The 18,463-nt window shown below is 44.1% G+C and overlaps 1 protein-coding gene across 3 annotated transcripts in view; it reads right to left on the bottom strand.

Annotated features, from left to right (window-relative positions):
- The window catches only part of TAF4 (TATA-box binding protein associated factor 4), a 123,414-nt gene that overhangs the window by 56,696 nt on the left and 48,255 nt on the right, over positions 1-18,463 (bottom strand). The gene's annotated exons all lie outside the window — the stretch shown is intronic.

Below are 18,463 nucleotides of genomic sequence, written 5' to 3'. Positions count from 1 at the left end.
TCAGCATAGATCTTCAACATGCTCAGAACTGAAAACAAACACCTGCTGCTCTTAAAGATTTATATCAAGTACCACTTTCAAGCACCACTTTCAAGAATTTGTCACAAATGTTGAGGCCTGGGAAAGAAACCAGCAATGCCTCAAAAGTGAAATTGTCGTGGCAAGAACACAAATAGCTCCAGTTAGAAAGCAAGCACAGGAAAGCCAGGGCCAATAATAGGCACCCAGCCTTTTTGTCAGAGCATCTGTCTGCAGTGCCATGGTTTTCAAACTTTTTACTTTTTCATGTTACCTTTTCTGCCGAGAAACCCCTCCACATCTGCCATGAAACCGGTGCATCTGGCTGAGAGCTCTGGCCCACAGGAAGCTGCCTTATACCAAATCAAGCCATTGGTCCATCTAGCTCAGTATTGTCTATGCTGACTGGCAGTGGCTTCTCCGAGGTTTCAGAAAGGTGTCTTTTCCCAGCCCTACATGGAGATAGGGATGTGCACGAACCTGTTTGGCATTCTATTCTTAGAACAGATTCAGAAGCCCCACATTCGAACTGGTTCAAACACGGGGGCAGCTTTAAGGGCGAGGGAGGGTGCACTCCCCGCCTGCCACACTTCCCCCTCTGGCGCTCTGTGGATAAATAGCCCGGTGGGGCAGCAGCACAGAGGAGAGCTGGTCTTGTGCTAGCGAGCATGACTTGTACCCTTAGCTAAGCTGGGTCCACCCTGGTTGCATATGAAAGGGAGACTAGAAGTATGAGCACTGTAAGATATTCCCTCAGGGGGTGGAGCCGCTATGGGAAGAGCAGAAGGTTCCAAGTTCCCTCTCTGGCTTCTCCAAGACAGGGCTGAGAGATTCCTGCCTGCAACCTTGGAGAAGCTGCTGCCAGTCTGTGAATGCTAGACAGGCCAATGGTCTGACTCAGTATATGGCAGCTTCCTATGTTCCCGTTGTTTTATTGACCGGAAGTGCCGTGCACGTGTCGCAGGAGGGCGCATGTCGCACACATGCACAACATGAGCCCACCTGCCTGCACAGCACTTCTGGTCAGTAAAAGAACAGGGCGGCAAGGAGGTAACCTGCTGCCCCCGCCAGACTATTTATCCATAGAGCGCCGAAGGGGAAAGAGCGGTGGTGGGGAGTGCACCTTCCCTCGTCCTTAAAGCCACCCCCGCCCCACCATCGGCTCGAAGGGAGCCAGTTCCATGCACATCTCTACCTGGAGATACCAGATATTGAACCTGGGACCTTCTACATGCAAACCAGATGCTCTCCCATTGAGCTACAGCCCCATTCCCCAAATGGGTTCATTCTATTGCACATGCACTGAGATTTGTTGGGGCTCACCATTGCCCTGTATAAATTAAGAGTGTTCCTTAAAACAGGGATTCTCGATATTGGGTCCCCAGATGTTACTGGACTTCAACTCCCATAATCCCCAGCCCCAGTGGCCTTTGGTTGCAGATTATGGGAGTTGAAGTCTAACAACATCTGGGGACCCAACACTGAGAACCCTTGCCTTAAAACACAACCAATCCTCCCCTGCAGGGATTGGTTATGGGTAGACAAAGACGCTGGTCCTCTATTAATGATCTTCTCATTGAGAAATCCCTAATATGGCTTCTAAGGAACCCCAAGTTTTCTCAGAAAAACCACTGATGGAAACGTTCCACAACTAGAATATGTATTCTCCCAGCTATATATGGGGTGCATTAATTGCCTGTAATGAAACGCTGGGAACCCCTTACAACTAGAAGATTGTAATCCAGGAAAAGTAGCTGAAGGGTATAACACACTTACTAGGAAGTAAGTCCTATTCGAATTAGTACGATTTGCTTTGGAGTCCAATTGTACTGTCAGTTTAAAAATTATACCCACAGCAACAGCCTGCTTTATATTTTCACTGAAAAGAGCTGGTGATGTTGCAATGCTTATTTTGTTCAACATTCCATTCCACCTAGATCTTGAAAGTTTAACCCAAATTTCCTCAACATTATCTAATTTATTTTCAAGTACAGGTTAAGTTATCTAAATTTCACTTCCGTGTGAGAACTGAACCTTTCTCATTGCAAAATTACTTCAAACCGACAGATTGTTCAACTGCATTAAAACAGAGACTGAAAGTCAAATAACTTGACATCAATAGCCTAGAGCAAGTCAAAACAAAACTCTTCTTGGACCGTTTCCTGAGGAAAATGTACATAACCTGGCACCCCTCCGACGCAATAAAAATAGTGTTAATAACATTAATAATTACAGCACCTGCCACTTCCTTCAACAGTACTATAGAAAACACTATAGAAGATCAATTGAGCTATAATCTTGCTACAGCACAACATTAAATTTAAGGGGTTTGAAACTGCTCATAAAGCAAGGATTGGTGGCTGTTGCCATAAGAATAATGTGAACATTCAATATTTCAAAGATGACAATCCATTCAGGAAAGGGATTTAATAATGGAAATGCTGTTTGTATAGGAACTGCATAGCTGGCAGTATGCCAAAGAGAATTGTTGCCATGTTGGCCCCAAGAACTGAGGAACAAATCATACCGCTATTTTTGAAGTGAAGAAGTCTCTGTAAGGTGACTTTTCTTGCCCAAGTTTCACAAAGCAGACTGATCTTCTGAATGTGCCCCCATATGGTAAGACACAAAATAATGTCATATTTTATACTAGAACCTTCTTCCTTCAACCGTGGGCTGCCAAATTGCTCCAACCAGCCCTCCAAGTTTTCGCCCTCTTACCCTCTCATTGCCTTGCAAGACTCAGTCCTGTTCAATACGGCTGCTCCTGTCATAGGAACATAGGAAGCTGCCATATACTGAGTCAGACCATTGGTCTATCTTGCGTTTGGGGCGATATAGAAATGTATTAGATAGACAGACAGACAGACGGGCGGGCGGGCGGACAGACAGCTTAGTATTGTCTTCACAGACTGGCAGTGGCTTCTCCAAGGTTGCAGGCAGGAATCTCTCTCAGCCCTGTCTTGGAGATGCCAGGGAGGGAACTTGGAATCTTCTGCTCTTCCCAGAGCGGCTCCATCCCCTGAGGGAAATATCTTACAGTGCTCACACTGCTGGTCTCCCCATTCCATAGTTTCAGGCTTAGCCACCACGTTTCCCTAGGACAGAGCTGCACAATTTTGGCCCTTCGGCTGTTGTTGGACTGGCTACTGGCCACTGTGGCTAGAGATGATATGAGTGATAATTCAACAACAGCTGGAGGGCGGATGTTGTGCATATTTGTCTTAGGATATTGCACATGGTGGCTGAAGCAGGATCACAGGCTAAATGACACTCTTCAAGGAAGAGATTTGGGGGTGGGAGAGCTGATCTACCCCATAATTATCAGGAAGACACAAATGTTCCCAATATCAGAAGCTCTTCCTCAGGAAGAATGAAAAGCTCATACATTTTCACATAAAAGTTTAGCAATAAGAACACGGATTATTTGAAGTGATAGAAATCAAATAAATAGATAAATAAATAAATAAATAAATAAGAGGAACCATTTGCACCTGTAAAGTAACGTTTGTTCTCTATGTACCTGCAGGTCAGCAGCCTCACCGTGCTGTCTGCTGTAGAATACTGCACAAGCCAAAAGGAATGGCATGCTCTGATACCACAAAATCAATCACTATATTTCTGAGGAAAATGCCCTTAACCATGAAGTACTTGAAAACAATCTTGACCACTGTATTCTCTGTAACTACAGTGGGAAGATGGGTTAACGGCCAAGTAAGGCATAAGGTTTTCAAAATATTTGGGTAGGCTCAAAAGGAGAAATAAAGAGGAAATGGGGATCTGTGAGTGAAATAGTACAAAGGCAACGGGTCATTTCTAGGCCAGAAATCATGGTCTAGAATATCTCAAGGCTTCATGGTCTAGAACAACAATATTGTCATGGTCTAGAACAACAATATCTCTCAACAACATCTCAACATCTCTCTCTCTCTCTCTCTCTCTCTCTCTCTCTCTATCTCTATAGCAATATCTATATCTCAATATTGAAATATATCAATATATCAATATCTATATCTCAATATTGAAATAACATCTCAATATCTCAACAATATCTTCATGGTCTAGAGCAACAATATCTCAAGGCTTCATGGTCTAGAACAGCCTTCATGGAGGCCTCGTGGTCTAGAATATCTCAAAGAAATTATAGAACAATTGTATTCTAAACTATACAAGGAACAAAAACCACAACAGAATCAGAGAGGAATGCAGCCTCAAATGAACAAGATGAGAAAGTGAAAAGGTACAACCAAACCAATATTTACAGTGAGAATCGACCAATGCAGGTAGAGGAACACAGACCTCACCCACCCAGCCCCAAATCAAAATCAGACAGGTCATGGACTGCATTCAACAGCACAGGTGCATCTCAGCAGAGTATCAGGACAATAAATGAAGAAAGAGGGGACTACCTAAAGCCACCTCCATCTGATGTTTCATTTTAATGCATAAATATATTTGCATACACACAAACATAAACCCTCCAAACATGGTGAGACATGTTGGAATTTCACATACAGGCTTCAGCATCCAATTGCCCATGGAATCCCTCTGCACCTCTTCTGCAGTCATATTTTTTCTCAACTTCTGCCCCCATTTACCCACAATAATCACCATCACTGAAGAAGTGCCTTGCTGACTGTATTATTTTGAGAAAGGTTGCTCACTGTGGTTTGGTTTTCAGTACTTTAATATTTTTCTTATTTCGATCCCAGGCGTTCGCTTAATAAGCTAGGGAAGCACACTTGAAATGTAATCATTTCATCTTCACAACAACCCTATGGGATAAGTAAGGCAGAGAGAGAGAGGGTTTTTGGGTTTTTGTTGTTGTTGTTTTGGGGGGGGGGGGCAATGAACTTCATCACCAGAGAGAAAACAGAACCCGACATTCCCTGTGTCCAATTCCCCGTGTCCAAACCCTAGCCTCTCAGCTTTAGTGGCTTTCCAAGCCACCCCACCAACATCATTACATAAACTAGCAATATCCTTTAGAAAGCAAAAGATGCTCAGAAATTATTAAAAAAACTTTACAGAAAATGCATTTGTAACACAACGCATAATCAACTTGTGGAATTCTCTGCCACAAGATGTGGTGACAGCCAACAACCTGGATGGCTCTGAGAGAGGTTTGGAAAACTTCATGGAGGAGAGGTCTATCAACAGCTACTAGTCAGAGGGCTATAGGCCACCTCCAGCCTCAGAGGCAGGATGCCTCTGGTGTTGCAGGGGAGTAACTGCAGAAGAGAGGGCATGCCCTCAGCTCCTGCCTGTGGGCTTCCCAGTGGCATCTGGTGGGCCACTGTGTGAAACAGGATGTTGGACTAGATGGGCCTTGGGCTTGATCCAGCAGAGCTGTTCTTAAGTTTACTCTAGACAACAATTGTAACATCTAAACAAGCAAGTTAAAGCCCAGTTTACAAATGACTTTAATCTAGATCATTTGAATTGAAGCAGACACACACCAAATTCAGTGGGATTAAGAGTTGTTTTACACATTCATTACATTAGACAGACTTAACTATCTCGCCAAGTCATCCAATCCTGGTTCCTTGGTGAGTATACCTATACATATATTTATTTAGCATATTTCTATACTGCCCAACATACACATCTCTGGGCAAATTGCGTGCACAGGTGGGTAGAAAGGCAGAGAGAGAGAGAGAGAGAGAGAGTACACGCATGTGTAATGCTTGTTCATCATGTTCATACTTCACATCTTTTGGCAAACACTTATATTGTTATCTTGGATGTACAGCAGAAAGATAATGTGTGAATACGTTTAGGGTTGAAATCCTATCCACATTTATTGGAGATAGTAGAACTTACTTCTGTGTATCCAGTGCATGCACAGGACTGACTATAAATTAAACAACATTGCTTAAGTTGTTTAGGATGCACACTTACTTTATGCACACCTACTTGGGAGTAAATTCATCTGGACTCAATAGGATTCACTACTTAGTAAGTACTGGTAGGATTTGGACATTAGATTCCTGTCCCCAAACAGCTTCTCTGTCCTCCCAACCTCTCACAAATATTCTCCAGATGAAGCTGAATATTCTCTTTCTAAAAACATCCTTTGGTCTCACTATTAGTCCTTAATTCTACTGGAAATGTTCGGGAGAAATGTTTAGCATTTGTAAGTAATCATTTAAAATGCAACACATTTAACAAATGGTCTCAGGTACTGCTCATGCGTATCACAAATATATTTGCTGAATTAAAGATATGAGCACTAATGTATTTCTTTTTCAGCTCCTTTTTCAAGCAAACATAAAGAGGAAAAAGGTTTTTAATTAGTTATCAAATTGATTCTTTTCATTAGAATGAAGCAGACACAGTGGAGACTTAAAGAGTCTAGTTCTTTAAGTCTGTATTACACTAATTTATTATCTCTCTGTAAAAAAAGGATTATCCAAATTGGGCTGGAATGGTCCTTCATTTTAATTATAGAAGCTACCTTTTTACATGTCACAACAATTCTCAAATTTTTCTTGCTACAGGCCACTTCTGACATTGTCTCAAACACCTCCATTCATCATATTTCCAAACATTACAAGCGCAACTTCTAAAGAGAAATAATGGACTACGTTTTTTTTTTTTTTACTCAGCCATCTGGCTCTTCTAGAAGCCTAAATCTTGAGGTTTACATCTGTGGTGTGTGAGGGCTCTCCAGAAAAGGGGTTGTCTCATCTTAGAATGGAATTTAGGGAGTGGGATTTAAGGATTTCGTCTTCACGACTTGATTCCCACCAGTTCATCAAAAAGATGAGACACAGAAATGACAATTCCATTTTTCTTTCAGAACCTCGGGGAAAATGTGAGGTTGCACTAACAAAGTTCTCACCTATCATTGCAACATTCAGCTGAAGCCGACAAAGTCTTCTACCTTTTGAAATAGACTACACCTATATAGTGGTGTCTCTTATTTTAGTATGTAGTGGCTCTCTTATCTTAACCAGAGGGAAGAGCAACTCTCTCTATCAAATACCAATGTGGCATCTTTCCAGTGGCTGTTGTTGATGTATAGCTTGTCTTGCTTTTTAGATTGTGAAACCTTTGGGAGTAGAAATCCACTTACTCCCTTTTCTGTGTCAGGTGCTTTGAGAACCTTTTTGTTGTTGAAAATTAGTAAACCACCCAGAGACATCAGTTTGGGGTGGTACAGAAATTTTTTAGATAAACCAATAAATATAAATCTTAATTAAATAATTGTAATTATAATTATAATAAAATTGTCAGTACATAACTACCACTACTACAACAAATAGTTATATATTGCTCTTCAACCAAATTTCTCAAAGCGGTTTACATAGAAAAACAAATCATTAATTAATAAGATGGCTCCCTGTTCCCAAAGGGCTCACAATTTAAAAAGAAACATAAGGCAGGCACCAGCAACAGCCACTGGAAAGATGCTATGCTGGCGTTAGATAGAGCCAGTTGCTCTGCCCTTGCTAAATATAAGAATCACCACTTTTTAAAGGAGCCTCTTTGCTCATTTTTCAGGATCAAAATTCTTACATGACACACAATCCACCAGCAAGCAAAATAAAAAGCCAGTTCAAATGTTATGACCTCATGTGGAAGCTACGTATGTACAGAACTGGTTCGCTTGTGAGCTGGACTGTCACAAACTGGGCCTGTTAAGAATGGTTTGATTGCAAACTGCTTCAAACCGGTTCCAGCTGGTTCATCGAACTGACCAGCTCAGCCGACTGGTTCAACCAAACCGGTCGCTTCGGTGCGGTGCAGTCTGAATTAAAACCAAATTTGGACCGAACTGTGCCAAGCGGTCTGTGCACACCCCTACCAATCATTTCTGTTTTCTTCCACACAGCAGAGGGAGGGGAGAAACTTTATAAGCTTATAACCACTTGAATGGCTATAACTGAAAATCCCCACACAAGCACCAGCAACCATCAGGAATCTGCATTAGCACCATAGATTACAAATTCTATGACCTGCCCCTGCCACTTCCCTCCTTGGGGCCACTACTATATGGAAGCACTATTTGGCAGCCAATGCATGGCATATCATCCATTTGAATCATCCTTTAGCTGCTGATGCATTGCAGCGGCCTGCATTTCCAAATCCAATAGAATGCTACAGCAGAGAACTACAAGACTGGCTATGAAAAGACAGTTACAGCTTCTTTATGGGACACCTATCCACCACCACAAACCAGACAGCACAAAGTTGATTTTGCAGTTGTCACTGTCAGATACATCTACAGGTGCGGGACCAGGAATTTATTTACTTAAACATTATGTTTTACACATTTATAGGTAGCTTTTTGGCAAAGTCCCCAAAGTGGCATACCATCACAGATTAAAAATACAATAAAAAACATGACAAGCAACAAAAGCAGCTCAACTAAAGACAAAGTCACAAACTAACAGTAGGATAAGATCAGAACAGTTTGCTTACCTATAACTGGTGTTCTTACAATGGTCATAAGAAAACAGCCCTGCTGGATCAGGCCCAAGGATGCCCATCTAGTCCAGCATCCTGTTTCACACACAGTGGCCCACTAGGTGCTGCTGGGAAGCCCACAGACAAGAGCTGAAGGCAGGCCTTCTCTCCTGCTGTTACTCTCACGCAGCTGGTATTCAGAAGCATCCTGCCTCTGAGGCTGGAGGTGACCTATAGCCCTCAGACTAGTAGCCGTTGATAGACTTCTCCTCCATGAAGTTATCCAAACCCCTCTTAAAGCCATCCAGGTTTTTGGCTGTCACATCTTGTGGCAGAGAGTTCCACATGTGGATCACGTGTTGTGTGAAAAAGTACTTCCGTGTGTTGGTCCTAGACCTCCTGGCAATCAATTTCATGGAGTGACCCCTGGTTCAGGTGTTATGTGAGAGGGAGAAACATTTCTATCAACCTTCTCCACACCATGCATGATTTTATAAACCTCTATCATGTCTCCCCGCAGTGTTTTTTCTAAACTAAAAAGCCCCAGGTGTTGTAGCTTTACCTCATAAGGAAGGTGCTCCAGTTCCCTGATCATTTTGGTTGCTCACTTCTGTACCTTTTCCTGTTCTACAATGTCCTTCTTTAGGCATGGTGACCAGAATTGTATACAGTACTCCAAGTGTGGCTGCACTATAGTTTTGATTAAGGGCATTAGAATATTAGCAGTTTATTTTCAATGCCCTTCCTAATGATCCCAAGCATGGAATTGGCCTTTTTCACAGCTGCCGCACATTGAGTCGACACTTTCAAGGAGCTGTCCACCACAAGATCTCTCTCCTGGTGAGTCGCCAACAGCTCAGATCCCGCCAGCATATACGTGAAGTTGGCGGTTTTGCCCCAATATGCATCACTTTACACTTGCCAACACTGAACCTCATTTGCCTTTTTGTTACCCACTCCCCCAGTCTGGAGAAATCCTTTTGGAGCTCCTCACACTCTGTTTTGGATTTCACTACCTGAAAGAGTTTGGTGTCATCTGCAAATTTGGCCACCTCGCTGCTTACCCCAACGTCTTGATCATTTATGAATAAATTAAAAGGCACCAGTTCCAGTACAGATCCCTGGGGAACCCCACTTCTTACTTTCCTCCATTGTGAAAACTCTCATTTGTGCAGTCATATCTGTGGAACCTACACATACACAGAGCCTTAGTTTGGAACCTTCTAGAGCTTAGCCCCAAGGATTCTGGCATGAGCCATGTCCCCAGGGAGCTATTGCAGAAGTGTAAGTAGGCGTGGCCCACTCCTCTTCCCTCAGTTCCAATAGACCACCACAGCAAAATGTCAAGACGGCAATAATAAATGGAAATCGCTGCAGGGAGGAGATGCAAGGATTGTTTGACTGCACAAATGACCACTCGAAAAATGTCAACTACAGGTAAGCAATCTGTTCTTTTTCCTGATGGTCTCTGTGCAATCACACTTACAGGAGATTAGCAAGCTGTCTTTTCTGGAAGGAGGGTACAGCATCAGGCAAATACGGAGCGAAGAACAGCCCAAGCCAAAAGTGGCACCAGAACAGGAACACAGATCGAGAGTGTTGTGCAGGATAGCAATAGCAATAGCAATAGCAATAGCAATAACATTTATATACCGCTTTATAGCCGGAGCTCTCTAAGCGGTTTACAATGATTTAGCATATTGCCCCCAACATTCTGGGATGAAGGTAATGGCTGTTCCTAGGGGACAGCTTGGCAGAGTTCCAGGCAAGGATGCCAATGTTGAATGCTGTGGATGCTGCTACAGCCTCCTACAGCCAAGATCATCATTGGTACTGGGCAACGGGCAAGTTGGTATGCAAGGTTAATGGTAGACTTTTAAGAGAGTAGTGAACCAAGGCTGGCAGGGCCATCATGGTACAATCAAAATGCAGTTCACCCTTTCAATTAGGATTTGCAGTATTATTATTTTTTAAGGGCATAGGGTGAGAACAGGAATGGAAGGGGAAAGACCTTACCCTCAATGGTGGAGGAAAACACTGTCCAGAGAGAAGGGATTGTGTCCCACTTGACTGCAAACCACTACAATCAAGTGTTGATTTGCACTGCAATGAAGTTAAAGAAGGGAGTGCCCCAGACTCTGAAGATGGGGCAAAGGAGAGATGGAAAAAGCTTTCATTAATGCAAAGGGGAGAAATGCCTGCTCAGCATGTCTGCAGACGTAGTCTCCATTAACACAAATCACTGTGAGCCAATTGGCTAAGAGTCTGAGTATCAGGAGCTGAATAGATGGAAGACTCAGCATCGCAGCTCTGCCCAATGCATTGCTGAGCAGAAGAACTTGCACGGAAGGGGAGGGGGAGGAATGGTTTTCCTTGCTCTCTCCTCCCTCCAAAATAATTTTCTGACTTCAGGAATATGTCCCTGAGGGCTGTGCAAGGAGATAGGAGGCAATGCGGTAGCGACAACATGTGAGTGGCACTCTACTGGGTGCTGGTGGGAGGCTGGCCAAAGGCAGCACTTGTGAGGCCAAAGGTAATGAAGAGGCACCACACAAACAAACACAAACACAAACACAAACACACACACACACACCTGCCATCCGAGGCAACAGCTTCGGCTGGCCTCATGGAGAGGCTGCCCATGCCCCCAAGCCCCAGCAAATACCAAAGGACAGGTAGGATTGTGTGGTAGTAGGCAGTACTTTAATATCCTGGGCCCAAAGCATTTACGGCTCCTCTTCAAATAGTGGGGTCTAACAGGTAAACATTTTGCAAGATTTGCTAAGGGCGAACATTGCTTTTAAAATGTTTATATATCTTAGTGAATGGATTGTTAATAAGACTGTGCCCAAAACTCATAATGCTCAACTTTCATTCCTTTTCTTTCTTTACTCAATAAGCTGCTTCTTTTCCAAAAAATATATGTTTTCCATATGCAAGATCAGGTGAATCAATACATCTGATCTAACAGTTCATGGAATTACACTCTGTTGCATCACTTGGTGTCAAAACTGTTCACTTGGGTCTCACTGTTCAATGCTACTGACCCCCCAAAATTAGGAGCCCTGAAATGTAGCTGAAAAGCAGAGCTGGGGGGGGGTGAAAGTGAAAGCAAAAGCACAGCAGCTGTTTCCGTTCGATACTAGGAAGCCTCCAACAGCTGCCTCTGAGGAAGCCTTCAGGTGAACAATAAGCAAACAAGACAAATGCAGAATATAATGAGGTACAACACACTGACAAGTGCTTTGGGGTAGTGAAGAAGAATAAGAGCCCCTTCTCACTATCGGAGAAAGGGCTTAAAAGGGATGAGGGGAGGAAGCCTTCAAATACTTACCTCTCATGCAGATGATTCTCTCTCCCTTGCTGGGTGAGCGGATCACTCACCCAGATGATGGCTGGCTCCTGCTGGGAATCAGGAGTTTCTGGGGCCAGGAGGCCCCTGGAAATTCCATAATGCACCACACAAGTGCACAGAGCATTATGGGGAGCCTCCCGACGCCAATTGGGAGGCTGCTCGCATGTAGGTGCCGCATGGCACTGACACACAATTAGCCCAGTTTCTGGGTACCCTTACACCCCGAACCCAGGCTAAGCAGCAGGCTCCCTAAGTGGGTTTGCTGCCAGACTGCCTCCGGGAGCCATGTGGCTCCTGGTGGTTCACACACACTAACAAGACCGGGCTGGGCTCCCTTGGCCCAGTTTGGCCTGTGCGTGTGAATAGCCCCCTAAGTCTCCACAGCTAGCAGAAGCAACACAAAAGTCTAGGGATCAGACTCAAATGGGTTGGAGGGCAAAGCCCACATTCTACCCAGCAGAAATAGAGGCCACACATATAGTTCTTACACATTCATTCAGGCAGGCAGTCACTCTACAAGCAGTTATAGTTAGATAATCTAATTAGTTTATAAAAATGTAATGGATTATAAGTAGTTAAGATTATGAAAATATCCTTTGCCATCCAACCACAAGGTTCCAACCTTCCCCTTAACTGTAAAGACAGTCACATTACACATTTCACTCTCTCCATGCTCCCTGACCTGCAGATTTAAAGAGAATAAAGAAGAGACTGATGCTTTACTTTATTGCCGTCAGTGACCAGCTTGATAAGGAATATCATCTTTAAAACAAGAGTACCTTACATGAGCTAATACATCTAAGATAAAACTACTAATACTACTAAAATCTTGTCCATTGTAGCTATTTATCAGGAATGTCCATAACTAATCGCTTCCGTGACTTACATGCAGCAGCACAGAACTTCACGACTTTAAGTCATGACTGATGATGTGGCACACAACAGCAGCAGCTATAGGTAGGTTCGCCCCTTTGCTTTGCCAAGGGCATTGCTTCATCAGCCTGAAATGGTTCAATGATTTGTACGAAGTGCAGCAAGTATGCTATAGGCTACACTAGGGACCCCACAGCCCTCAGGCCCTATGTTTGATAGCCTTGCCACAGAGTTTTGTCTATTGTGTCTGACCTGCCAATACAAATGCTGAGAAAAACAGAGACAATGATGGGCTTGGATCAAGGTCCTCAACATTCTGAATACACCTATGATATATTCAATGTTTCTCAACCACCGGTCTGTGGACCAGTGACGGTCTGCGAGGTGTTGAGTGCCGGTCCGTGCTGGTCCATGAGGAATTAATCCCCCCACCAAACAATTTTGAGCTGGAGGGGGCCACCGCTGCTGGGAGCTCTCCAGAGCTCATTTCTAGGCATGCAGCCGTCACTGCTCAGATAACGTTCATTTCGAGGAAGCTAAATGTGTGTTATCCCAGCAGCGAGGGCTGCCTGCCTAGAAATGAGCTCTGGAGAGCTCCCAGCAGCAGTGCCCACCTGGCTTGAAATTGTTTATGGGGGTGCATGGGGGCAGGGGTGAGGGGGGGTGACCACTTTACTAACTGCTGGTCCTGGAAACTGCGCACAAAGGATGTACCGGTCCATGACTCCAAAAACGTTGAGAAACATCAGTGTTTCTCAAAGTTTTTGTAGTCATGGACTAGTACATTATTCATGTTGCTAACTTGGCAAAGAGGCACCTTTTAACGTGGTGATTCCCTTTATTTAGCAGGGGGAGAGTAACTGGCCCTATCGACCCCCAGCACAGTACTTCTAGTAACTGTTGCTGGTGTCTATCTTATGTTTCTTTCTAGATTGTGAGCCCTATGAGGCCAGGGATTCGTTTTATTTATTTGTTATTTTTCTGGGTAAACCACCCTGAGCCATTTTTGGAAGGGCGGTATAGAAATTGAATGAATGAATGAATGAATGAATAAATGAATGAATAAATAAATAAATAAATAAATAAATAAATGTGCAGTTTCCTGGATCAGCAGTTAGTAAGTGGGTCGCCCCCTCACCCCCAACCCCAAGACACCTCCCAAAAAACAATTTCGGGCAGTTCTCCGGAGATCATTTCCAGGCAGTCCTCTCTGCTGGATGATGTTCATTTCAAGGAAGTGAAATGAACGTTATCCAGCAGCAAGGGCTGCCTGCAAATGAGCTCCGGAGGGCACCCGGTGGCCCCCGCCGGCCCAAATTGTTGTTGTTTTTGAGGGGGGTGGTTTTTATTAGTGATGCCTCACGGACTGGTACTCAATGCCTTGTGAACCAGCACTGGTCCACAGACCGGTAGTTGAGAAACCCCGATATAGATATCTCAACAGATCTATAATATAAAGCTGCTTGGGCCTGACTGACATGAAACTCCCAGTCTAAATCCCACAAGATAAAAAAACATGCTGTTTCAGAAAAATTCATTACTTTCCTGGAAAATCCAGAAAAAACTCTCCCATTGGAAAGCATGGGTAATGAGACCACATAGAGCTAGACAAAGACTAGAATCAAAGCAAAATTAGACATTAATATACTTGCAAACTGCAAATCCTCAGTGACTGACAAGAAATTCCCAAACCAAACCCCCAAAGATAGAAACATGCTGTTTTTGCAGGCAGGTGCCAGACCTTGCCCAAACTACAAAAAAATTCCAAAGCCCCAGAAAGATGCATTAATGCACTGGAAAATGCCGGGAAACTCTCCCATTGGGCAGCATTCTCAAACTGCCCAGATATTTTATATGGGCTGGTATATGAATGCAATAGATACTAGGGATGTGCCCGAATCATATCGGTGTGGGGCAAGGAGTCCTTTAAAAGGAGGCAGGCAGGTCCTACCTGCTCCTCTGGTGAGCCACCGCTGCCCCATCACAGCACCATTGTGCTTTTTAAAAAAAACAACTTAAAAGCAGCAACCGCACTGCTGTCCTCTTTAAAATGTCATGTCACGCTGATGGGATGCTGCTCCCAGGAGCCTTCACATGGCTTCATTACTATTTGCCTGCCAATGCTACACAAGGGACCTGCCATGGTGTAGCTGATCATGCAAATGATGTCGGCATATGCACCGATGGCATTTGCGTGCTGACGCCACACACACAAAATTAATCTCCCCCCGCCACCAGCTCAACATTCTGCCAGTCTCGGGGGGGCTGTCGGAGGGGCTGTTGGGGGGAGCTGCTGCCACCTCCCACCCTCCTCTGGCTCCATCTGCAGATCTCAACTGAGGTCTTGTGAAATCTGCAGCTTGGAGACCCAGCCGGGGGGGGGGATTGGGGGAGGCGGCAGTACAGCCAGGGGGTGGGGAATGGGGCAATGCTTCCTAGCTGGGGAGAGGGGGAAATGGGGTGCCGGGCAGTTGGACGGCAGTGGTGGGCGCAGCAGAGACAGTGCACCTGCCAGAAACTGCTGCATGGGAGCCTGGGGGTTTGTGCGCGTGTGCACACCTTAGAGAAAAATAGTGCTCACAGAGCTAGGAAAAGGCTAGTCACCGTGACATAAGATGTTCATATGCTTGCAAACTGCAAGAGTTTAATTTGTATATATGTAAAGCACTTTAAACAATCAAAAAAATATGGAAAGGCTAGCACCACGCATATTACTGCTCATTCGCCCAACTTAATTATGCTTTCCTAAAGACCTCAGGGTCTTTTTATCACTGGTCTAGAGTATATCAAAGCTGGTTTCACATGTTTCATGGCACCAATATATTTTATTTCAGACTGAATCCTCCTGCTCAGCATCTTTCGATAGCATATCCATCAGCCCATTCTTTCGAAGTTTTGCAGTGCACTACCTGAGGACATCTAATTGTGTACAAACAGGGCCTTGCACTGCATGCATCTCCTCTTCAAGACAGATGTGTTATTACCTCTCAGATAATATGTTTCCACAGATCTTCGAATGCAGGAACAACTCCCAACAGTGCATCTGCCTTTCCTATGTGTAAAATGGAAAGCCTCCCTACAGTATTTTTGCATTTGTGTGCAAGAAGGGGAGCTCATCGTTTCACCAATCACTCTTCCTCACATTTCCATTCCATGTATAATAGCAGATGGTGATCAACAAACAGTAAGTAGGTGCGGCTTCTCAGCTTGTGTATACCTGTACAACGATCACATTGATCAATGAACGGATTTTCACTTTTTGAACACTCGTCACATAAGGGAAAAGACATGTGAAGTAGCCCTTACTATGACCTAATTAAAAGGGCACAGGAGTACTCCTTTAGTTAATATGAGCAGCAAAAAATAGTTTCGCCATTATAAGCCTCAAAACTCTATTGCTTACAAAAGACAACTGTTGAGCTAATGCCTGAAACTTGGACTGTGTGGTCTACTTGATGAAGTCTACAAATGTGCCTGATTTCGAGTTGTTGTAATAAAAACTGCCACAGATTCAGCAAATTTAAAAGTGCTGAAAATTGACACTTGTGTCCTCTCCCCCCCCCCCCCCATCTTTAGAACAGCGTAGCATAAATTTCTTTCAAATTTCAGTGAAAATGACTCTGATGAACTCTGTCAGGCTTGTCTTGGAGGAGTGCCTTTTAATTGTTTGGTGAAATTTCCAGCAGTTCAAAAGATATTCAAGTTTTCCTGCCCCATTAAAGCCTCTGGCTAAGAAGCACTAGTACAGAAGCAGGACAACATGGGGTATCTTTGTTGATGCCAAGCACTCCATCCTCCCATCTTGATTTGGGGGATAGATAAAGGGCAAGTTGGAAGGGAGCACAATTTGTGACAATGCACAACTTCATTATTGATCACATGGCACATCTATTAAGCCATCAGCCTTAGTTTACCATTTCCTGTAGGGATATGCACAGATAGATGTTTGTGCACAGGTTCAGCACCGAAACATTTCGGTGCTCCAAGACACCACCGGGGGAGAGAGGGCAGCAAGCGGCACCTTTAAAAGGGAGCATAGCAGGTCATCGTTACCTGCTCTCTGCCACTCTCTGCAGCGGCACTCCCCCCAATAGCCCACATGCACAGTGGCATGGTGCCAGCATGCACATGGCCTCCGCGCATGCACAGACACCATTTGTATGGTCAGCACGGTGTTGCTGACCACGCAAATGGCATTTGCGCATGTGCATGCCAGTGCCACGCGTGAACTGCTGTGGGGAGCACCGCCATAGCAGCTGCATGGGGCACCGCAGAGCACAGAAGAATCTGCTGTACTCCCTTCTTAAAAGGTGCCACTCATCACTCCTCCCCACCCTGGCGGCACCTTGGAGCGCTGCGTTGGTTCTGCCCTCGTCCAAACCTGTCCGTCCAAATCAGCATCAAACCTATGCACGAACCTCTGTTCGTACACCTCCCTAGTTTCCTGGCTTTGTGGAGCTTGAGCCAGATTGAGATAGCTTTAACTCTGGTCTTAAACCGGCAAGTTTTTGACTATCAAATAAGCCATGTCATTCAATAGCTTTTGCTTCGGCATAAAATGACAGACTGTCATTTCTCTCATTTTAAGTTTCAACTTATGTCTGGATCATTTTTTTCTGACAGCTGAAGTATTCTGAGTTATTGCAACTGATGTGTTGTATACCTTTCCTGACTACCCTGGCAAACAGGAGGGTGGATTGGACTAGTATGCAAATCTGAAATGCTAGGTTACATCATAGATGTGTGTGTCAGGTTCTGTTGCTATATTGTAATTGCTGTATTGAAAACTGCTGGTCATCACATAAATGGCTTGAGTCCTGGCCAGTGTTTCCTCTAACGAGTGCGCATGTGCAAGCACTCACACATTTTTTTATGTCCGCTCAGTTAATTTTAGATCCTGCTCAGGTTGGATCAGGAAGGCCCCACCCTGAATGCATGTACACGCACATTGCCTTGATACTGCCGCCCAGAACAAATCTAATTCAGCACACAGATGAAGAAGAAGAAATAGAGATAACACTGGTCCTGACTACCTAAAAGGACCACTTTCTATCACAAGTCAGCTAGAACCTCACAGTCTTCCTCAGGGGTCGCCCTCCAAGTCCAACTGCCATATGAGGTGAGGCAGATGGTGACTGAAGAGACTCTTTTCCGTCATTGTGCTTTACATGTGGAACACCCTCTCCAGAGAAGCTCACCTGGCATTCATGTTAATGTCTTTATGGCAGCAGGTGAAGACTTTTTTTAAAAAAATGCCCAGGCACTCCAGCTGGTAAATAGCTGATTTTAACTGATGCTATGGTTCGGCTGGTTTACTGAATGGTGGCAATGCTATTTTTGCATTTCTTATTTTTATACTGATTAAATGTTGTTGGACAGTTTTATTCTTGTAACTGTAGACATCTTACCAAGAAAAGCCACCCCAGTTGTTATGCTGCCCACAGTCTCATGCAGTAACACAGTATTGTAATCCATGTAAGTTAATGCTTTACATTTCAATTATTGTTTGTTTTCCTACCCACACCCCAAAACCTACACATTGCTTGTGCACATAATTTATTTTAGTGCCTCAGTCTTTGATTGGGCTCCTTCCATTGTGCCTTCTTAACTAGGTAACCTTAGTCTTGCACACTCTTTTCTGAAAAGAACATTTTCTGAATTAATATAATGAATGTGTTTCGTCTCTTCATCTTGAAAATGGGTGGATCAAAGTAATTTTTAATAACTTGTAGAATTTTGTCCTTGACATGTGTACCCAATTATTTCACTCTAAGCCATGTTCTCGTGGTAAACCTGTATCTGGGC

This window comes from Hemicordylus capensis, chromosome 4 (genome assembly GCF_027244095.1).
Source record: "Hemicordylus capensis ecotype Gifberg chromosome 4, rHemCap1.1.pri, whole genome shotgun sequence".
Taxonomy (NCBI): Eukaryota; Metazoa; Chordata; class Lepidosauria; order Squamata; family Cordylidae; genus Hemicordylus; species Hemicordylus capensis.
Note: the sequence above shows the minus strand (reverse complement) of the source record. Positions and strands in the feature narration are given on the sequence as shown.